The sequence below is a fragment of the Heptranchias perlo genome, chromosome 35, assembly GCF_035084215.1.
Source record: "Heptranchias perlo isolate sHepPer1 chromosome 35, sHepPer1.hap1, whole genome shotgun sequence".
In the NCBI taxonomy this organism is placed as follows: domain Eukaryota; kingdom Metazoa; phylum Chordata; class Chondrichthyes; order Hexanchiformes; family Hexanchidae; genus Heptranchias; species Heptranchias perlo.
Window position 1 is genome coordinate 14385694 of NC_090359.1, and position 8837 is coordinate 14394530.

Consider the following 8837-nt stretch of genomic DNA (forward strand, 5'->3'; position numbering starts at 1 on the left):
TCTATGACTCTATGACTAACCTCACATTTCCCCACATTATACTCCATCTTCCACCTTCCACCTTCCAGTCCACTCACGTAACCTGTCAATATCCCTTTGCAGACACTTTGAGTCCTCCTCACAGCTCACTTTCCCACGTGGCTTTGTATGGTCAGATATCTTGGATACTTTACACTGATGTAGATTGTAAATAGCTGAGGCCCAGTAAAGGCCGGTATCGCTCGCTGATAAGTCAAGAGTAAAATCCCTGCGAGGACATTGGTCCCAGCCCCGATGAGGTGCAACCCGTCCATCTTGTACAGGTCTTTAGTATTAATCAAAGTGCACAATGACGCCCCGGGAAAGCGAGTATCTCTCCACAGATACTACCTGACCTGCTGAGTGTTGCCAGCAGTTTCTGGGTTTATTTTTGAGCTTTCACTGGAGCAGTTTTCCTGACAACCTGCAACTTGCCTCAAGGGCGCAGCTTCAAACACAACTTTCTTGTGCTCTTCTCACACACAAGATCGCACTTTACTTTCCGACACACGCACTTTAAAATCTGCCGTTTCCGCACACAGAATTTGTAAGACCTTCCGCTCACGGCCTGTAATCGCCCCTTTTTCCCCACAGGCGCTCTTTACATTTATCCTCTACTCGATTCAATTGCACGTTTCAACAGAACTATTAAGATCAAGGCGGAACACTTCCGATCTTACTGCACCGCCCCAACTTGCCAAATGTGCACCTTTCAACCGCCATTCGCAGCTCTGCAGCGCTGCCCGTCGCTCACGCAACTCAACTGCTGAGAGAAAAGAGCCAACAAGCATCAAAACAAAAACCCCAGTTCTTCAGTTACCATCCCCTGGATCACAAGATTCCCCAAGTAAATTTCGTGAACAATCGGGCGGCTGTCTTTCCAGAGACCAGCCCTGCTTTCGTCGTGTTTGTCTGTCGAGCGGTCACGCAGATCGAAATCTATCGACTGGTTTCAAGGCACAAATAAACATTGGTGCGAATGGGACATGTGCCCAATAGAAACAGCGGTCGTAGCAGAACAAACTTAAAGGCATGAGATCGTGAAAGTGAATGTTAGAGTCGGCAATGGAGCAGGAAAGTGTCCATGAAATGGAAGGAGGAAAGAAAAGGCGGCCTATTGACTGTGGAAGGAAGAAAAAGCTGGGAGAAGAGATGGGTTTGAACCGTGGAACATCAAGTACATGTGAGAGTGCTGGGATTTGATGGAATAAATAGGTTTTCGCCACCAAAAAAAATGTTTTTTTCATTTATTAAATATTGATATATTGTTACATTATATTCGCAAGCGCGGGAGAGAACAAAAGAAGCAGCGCACACTATGCCGTGACTCGGATTCGAACCGAGGTTGCTGCGGCCACAACGCAGAGTACGAACCACTGTACGATCACGGCGCCACACATCAGTGATTAAACTTCTGCCCGAACTATTTAAATAGCGCTTTAATGTAGCAAAACGTCCCAATGCGCTTCACAGGAGCGTTTTTAAACAATATTTGACACCGAGCCACAGAAGGAGATATCAGAAACAAAATACTGCGGATGCTGGAAATTTGAAATAAAAACAGACAATGCTGTAAATAATCAGCAAGTCAGGCAGCGTCTGTGGAAAGAGAAACAGAGTTAACGTTTCAGGTCGATGACCCTTCGTCAGAACTGGAAAAGGTTGAAGATTAAACAGTTTTTAAACAAGTACAGAGTCAGGGAAAGGGATGGGGGAGGAAGGGGAGGGGAGGAAAGAACAAAAGGGAAGGTCTCTGATCGGGTGGAGGGCAGGAGTGATTAAATAACAAAAGGGATGATGGTGCAAGGCAAGGAGGGTGGTAATGGAACCAGTAAAGAAACAAAAGATGGGACTAGAGGAGCTGTAAATGGCAACATTAGAACCATAACCAGCACTTGGTCTCCGAAAAAATGTGAGCAGTGTTTATGATCTGAAGTTATTGAAATCAATGTTGAGTTCAGAAGGTTGTAAAGAGCCTGATCGAAAGATGAGGTGCTGTTTCTCGAGTTTCTGCTGAGCTTCATTGGAACAGTGCAAGAGGCCGAGGACAGAGAGGTCAGAGTGGGATTGGGACAGGGAATTAAAATGGCAAGAGACCAGAAGCTCAGGGTCACACTCGTGGACTGGGCGGAGGTGTTCAGCAAAGCTATTACAAATAAATTGCTGTTTCACCTGGAAGGAATGTTTGGGGCCCTGGAAGGTGGGAAGGGAGGAGGTGAAAGGGCAGGTGTTGCATCTCCTGCACTCGCATGGGAAGGTGCCGTGGGGAGGAGAGCGAGTGTTGGGGGTGATGGAAGAGTGGACCAGGGTGTCGTGGAGGGAGCGGTGCCTTTGGAAGGCTGAAAGTGGAGGGGAGGGGAAGATGTTTTTGGTGGTGGCATCACGCTTGGACGTGGTGGAAATGGCAGAGGATCATACATTGAATGTGGAGGCTGGTGGGTGGAAAGTAAGTTTTTCATTGTATTTTCAACATCCAATATTGCAGATAAATGAAAGTGAAACTTCCAAAGCAGCAATGACCTTTTCGTCAGGGAATTGAACCCCGGTCTCCCGCATAATAGATAGGGATACTCACCACGATATTAACGAGGAATTGATGTTTGGCAGACCATAGGTAATTTGGATGATTTTAAAAATTCTTTCATGGGATGTGGGCATCGCTGGCTAGGCCAGCAGGTATTGCTCATCCCCAATTGCCCTTGAGAAGGTGGTGGTGAGCCTCCTTCTTCAACCGCTGCAGTCTGTGTGGTGAAGGTTCACCCACAGTGCTGTTCGATGGGGAATTCCAGGATTTTGACCCAGCGACGATGAAGAAACGGCGATGTACTTCCAAGTCAGGATGGTGTGTGAATTGAAAGGGACTGTGCAGGTGGTGTTGTTCCCTTGCACCTGCTGCCCTTTTCCTTCTCGGTGGTAGAGGTCGTGGGATTGGGAGGTACTTTCGAAGAAGCTTTGACGAATCGCTGCAGTGCTTCCTGTGGATGGTACACACTGCAGCCACGGTGCGCCGGTGGTGGAGGGAGTGAATGTTTAAGGTGGATGAGGTGCCAATCAAGCGGGCTGTTTTGTCCTGGAAGGTATTGAGCTTCTTGAGTGTTGTTGGAGCTGCACTCATCCAGGCAAGTGGAGAGTATTCCATCACACTCCTGACTTGTGCCTTGTAAATGAGTCACTCGCCACAGAATACCCAGCCTCTGACCTGCTCCTGTAGCCACAGTATTTATGTGGCTTGACCAGTTAAGTTTCCAGTCAATGGTGACCATCAGGATGTTGATAGTGGGGAATTCGGCGATGGTAATGCCGTTGAATGTCAAGGGGTGGTGGTTGGGCTCTCTCTACTTGGATATGATCATTACCTGGCACTTGTCTGGCGTGAATGTTACTTGCCACTGATCAGCCCAAGCCTGGATGTTGTCCAGATCTTGCTGCATGCGGGCAGGGACTGCTTTGTTATCTGAGGCGTTGTGAATGAAGCTGAACACTGTGCAATCAATAGCGAACATCCCCGCTTCTGACCTTATGATGGAGTGAAGGTCATTGATGAAGCAGCTGAAGATGGTTGGGCCTTGGACACTGCCATGAGGAACTCCTGCAGCGATGTCCTGGGGCTGAGATGATTGGCCTCCAACAGCCACTGGGAGAGAAACTAGAGAAAGATGTGAGTTCAGGGCTAGGACAGGGGGGAACCGTGGGGGAAGGGAGGGAGCGGCAGGTGGACGGATGGTCTCAATCTTAGTGATAAAATAGTCCATGAGCTCCGCACAATTTTTGTGGTGAGGGTGGAGGAGGCAGGGGGTTCAAGGAGTTTCTTGTAGGAATAATAATTTGTAGTGAAGAAGAGATACTGCGGGTATCTTTACAGTCCAGGATGATCCTGGAATCGTGAGCAGTTTTCTGTCTCTCTCTGTTTGGGGCTGGTGAATTAGCCCGGGTCTGTTCACAGAGCGATTCTGCGTTTTATTTCTTCCTCATTATTGTGTTCTGACATCGAGGTGAAGAGTGAGGCAGAGAACAGATTTTAAAATTGCTGGAATATCAGTGAAATTAAATCATGGAAAGTGGAAAAGTCCGACTCAGTTTTTCATTGTATTTTCCTCATCCGATGTTGCAGATAAATGAAAGTGAAGCTTCTAAAGGCAGACCTTCCCGTCGGGGAATTGACCCCAGTCTCCAGGGTGATAGACACTGACACTCACCATGATACGAACGAGGAACTGGAGCCGGAAGGGGATGGACGTTCACCACAGATGCTTCAGGTTTCAGTGAATCTGTTTGAATTATTCATTTGATGACAGTTTGTTTAACTTTCCACGGACCACTGTTGAAAGAAAGAATCATCGACCACTTTTCCATCTCATGTTGGATCGTGATGTGGGGAGTGCGGGAGAGAGTGAGACAGAGAAAGAGACAGAGATCTTCTCAGGAAAACATAGAAAATATGAGGCACATACACAGACAGACAGACAGACACAGTCACACAGAAACAGACACATATACACATGGAGTGACTCAGAAATACTGAGAGTCAGAATATGGATAAATTGGCTGATTTTTGTTCTATTTCTGTCGTAGATTTCGTGAAATCTTACAGATCAATTAAAATGAGCATAAAACTCGAGGTACTCAATGCCGTGGAATTTTATTTCACTTCAGAATTATTAATTCTACAAGAAACTTGTTGAATTTTGAAACGCAGAGATGAAACAGGTTGATGAATGACGGGATCTGAAGTCTGTCAGATTTGAACCTGCGCGGGGGAAATGAATGAATTTCTAATCTGTCACCTGAACCACTAGTTAGTAAAAATCACAATTGCTCTGCATCCAGTCCTCAAATAGTCTCCGTACAATAATATTCTGAAAGTGACAATCACCTGTTTATTTTTCTATGTAGTTTTTTTTTCAGGAAGAAGCTCGGCGAAGACATAAAATTAAAGTTGGCGTCTTAAAAATGCTTCCTCCCCGTCCGGGAATGAAACCCTGGACTAAGGTGGGGCAACTCACCACGATAAGAGAGAAAGAAAGAACGAAAGAAAGACAGAGTCAGTTGTTGTTGTCCAACAAAGAGATGGAAATGTCAAAGGTTCTTTCAAGAGTGGCCCGTGGAAAATGAAACAAACTGTCATCAAACAAATAGTTAAAAGAAATGCACTGATACATGAAGCATGTCTAACACCATCTGGGATGAGTGCACGGTCAATGCAGCAGTTCCTCGTTAGTATGGTGGTGAGTATCCCCGCCTGTCATGCGGGAGACCGGGGTTCAATTCCCCAACGGGGAGATTAAACGTTTGCAGCCTTCAAAAGCTTTTCTCTCATTTATCGACAATATCGGATGCGGAATATACAGTGTAAAACTGACTCGGAGTTTCCCACTTTCCTCAATTTAATTTCACTGATATTCCAGCGATTTTAAAATCTGCTCTCAGCTTCACTCTTCACCTCGATGTTCGACTGGCTTCTGTGATGGTGGGGATTTCGGGAGGAGGCCGAGATGGATCATCCACTCGGCACTTCTGGCTGAAGGCGGTTGCTGACACTTTGCACTCACGTGCTGGGCTTTACCATCATTGAGGATGGGGGTCCGATTAGTTGTTCAATTATCCACCATCATTCACAAATGGGTGTGGCAGGACTGCAGAGCTTTGATCTGATCCGTTGTTTGTGGGATCGCTTAGTTCTGTCTACAGCATGCTGCTTCCACCGTTTGTCAAGTCGTCCTGTGTGACTTTCAGGTTATTGGTGTGTGTATGTTTGTGTGTGAGTGTTTATGTAGCTAGGAATGTGTGTGTTTGTGTATGTGTGAATATGACTATCTCACTTGTTATGTGCGTTTCTGAGTGTCTCTCTTTCTTTCTCTCTGTCACTTTCTCCCTGCTCCCCACATGGTTTTTCTCTGGACCTTGATTAACAAAGAGATAGAAAGTTAGTCTTCTTTCAACAGTGGCATGTGGAAAGTTAAACAAATTGTCATCAAAGAAGTAGTTAAAATAGATTCACTGAAACATGCATCCTTTTCATTGCTGTATGTGAGATCTTTCATGTCTGCGCCTGTTCCGAGACCTGTCTCTCTCCCTGTATCGCCATCTTTTTCTTTCCGTATGTCTCTCTCTATTTAGCGCTAGTGACAGCGCGATTCTGTGTTTTGTTTCTTGCCGATCATTGTGGTTCTGACATCGAGCCGAAGAGTGAGGCAGAGAGCAGATATTTAAAATCACTGTGAAATCAAATTGTGAAAGTGGGAAAGGCCGAGTCAGTTTTTCATTGTATTTTCAACATCCAATATTGCAGATTAATGAAAGTGAAGCTTTTAAAGCAGTAACAACCTCCTAAATTGGGGATTGGAACCCCAGTCTACCACGGGACAGACAAGGATAGTCCCCACTATACTAACGAGGAATTGATGCAGGCTGGAAGGTACATTGACCACAGATGCTTCATGTTTTAGTGACTCTTTTTGAACTATTGTTTGTTTAATTTTCCACGGGCCACTGTTGAAAAAAGACTTCCCGACCACTTTTTCATCTCTTTGTTCGATTATGTCCAGAGTAAAATTATGTGGGGAGCGCGGGAGAGAGTGAGAGAGAGAAAGAAGGAGAAACAAATCCATTCAGGAAAACATCGAAAATGTGAGACACACACAGACACACACATGCATTGACAGACACAAAAATATACAGAAAGACACACCGACACAAAGAAACAGACACACATGCATACATATAAACATAGAGTGACTCAAACATAGGGAGAGACAGACCAGAGGGAATTTGGACAATGGGATGTGGGCATCGTTGGCAAGGCCAGCAGGTATTGCTCATCCCTAATTGCCCTTGAGAAGGTGGTGGTGAGCCTCCTTCTTCAACCACTGCATTCTGTGTGGTGAAGGTTCACCCACAATGCTGGTAGATGGGGAGTTCCAGGATTTTGACCGAGCGACGATGAAGGAACAGCGATGTACTTCCAAGTCAGGATGGTGTGTGAATTGAAGGGGAATGTGCAGGTGATGTTGTTCCCATGCACCTGCTGCCCTCTTCCTTCCGGTGGTAGAGGTCGCGGTTTTGGGCGGTCCTTTCGAAGAAGCTTTGGCGAGTTGCTGCAGTGCATCCTGTGGATGGTACACACTGCAGCCACAGTACGCCGGTGGTGAAGAGAGTTAATGTTTAAAGTGGATGAGGTGCCAATCAAGCGGGCTGTTTTGTCCTGGATGGTGTCGAGCTTCTTGTGTGTTGTTGGAGCTGCACTCATCCAGGCAAGTAGCGAGTATTCCATCACACTCCTGACATGTGCGTTGCAGATGGTGGAAAGGCTTTGGGGAGTCAGGAGGTGAGTCACTCGCCGCAGAATACCCTACTTCTGACCTGCTCCTATAGCCACAGTATTAATGTGGCTTGACCATTGAAGTGTCTGGTGAATGGTGACACCCAGGATGTTGATGGTGGGCGATTCGGCAACCGTAATGCCATTAAATGTCAAGGGGAGGTGGTTGGACTCTCTCTTCTTGGAGATGATCATTGCCTGGCACTTGTCTGGCGCGAATGTTAGTTGGATGTTGTCCAGGTCTTGCTGCATGCGGGCACGGACTACTTCATTATTTGAGGGGTTGTGAATGAAACTGAACACTGTGCAATCAATAGTGAAAATCCCCACTTCTGACCTTATGATGGAGTGAAGGTCATTGATGAAGCAGCTGAAGATGGTTGGGCCTCGGACACTGCCCTGAGGAACTCCTGCAGCGATGTCCCGGGGCTGAGATGATTGGCCTCCAACAACTACTATCATCTTCCTCTGTGCTAGCTATGACGCCAGCCACTGGAGAGTTTTGTCTCTGATTCATATTTACTTCAATTTTATTAAGGCTCCTTGATGCCACACTCGGTCAAATGCTGCCTTGATGTCAAGGGCAATCACTCTCACCTCAACTCTGGCACTCAGCTCTTTTGTCCATGTTTGGACCAAGTCTATAATGAAGTCTGGAACCGAGTGGTCCTGGAGGAACCAAAAGTGAGCATCGGTGAGAAGGTTATTGGTGAGTAAATGCCGCTTGATAACACTGTCGACGACACCTTCCATCACTTTGCTGATGATTGAGAGTAGACTGATGTGGCGGTTATTGGATGAATTGGATTTGTCCTGCTTTTTGTGAACAGGACATACCTGGGCAATTTTCCACTTTGTTGGGTAGATCTCACTGTTGTAGCTGTGCTGGAACAGCTTGGCTAGAGGCGCGGCTAGTTCTGGAACACAAGTCTTCAGCACTACAGCCAGGATTTTTTCGGGGCCCTTTGACTTTGCTGTATCCAATGCACTCAGCCTTTCCTTGATATCAAGTGGAGTGAATCGAATTGGCTGAAGACTGGCTTCTGTGATGGTAGGGATCTCAGGCGGAGGCCGAGAAGGAGCATCCACTTGGCACTTCCAGCTGAAGATGGTTGCAAACACTTCATCCTTGTCTTTTGTACTTACATGCTGGGCTCTGCCATTATTGAGGATGGTTGTCCATCACCAATCAGGACTGGATGTGGCAGGACTGCAGAGCTTTGATTTGATCCGTTGTTTGTGGGATTGCTTAGCTCTGCTCTATAGCATGCCACTTCCGCTGTTTGGCTTGTATGTAGTCCTGTGTTGTATCTTCATCAGGTTGGCACCTCATTTTAGGTACGCCTGGTGCTGCTCCTGACACGCTCTTCTACACCCCTCATTGAACCAGGGTTGATCCATTGGCTTGTTGGTAATGGTAGAGTGAGGGATATTTCGGGCCATGAGGTTACAGATTGTGGCGGAATACAATTCAACTGCTGCTGATGGCCCACAGCACCAT

At 46.5% G+C, this 8837-nt stretch overlaps 1 non-coding gene across 1 annotated transcript; it reads right to left on the reverse strand.

The window, feature by feature from the left end:
* Positions 1 to 1337: 1337 nt before the first annotated feature.
* Positions 1338 to 1409, reverse strand: trnah-gug (transfer RNA histidin (anticodon GUG)). The gene has a single exon. It is a non-coding gene; the product is annotated as a tRNA-His (tRNA).
* Between the last annotated feature and the right edge of the window lie 7428 nt (positions 1410 to 8837).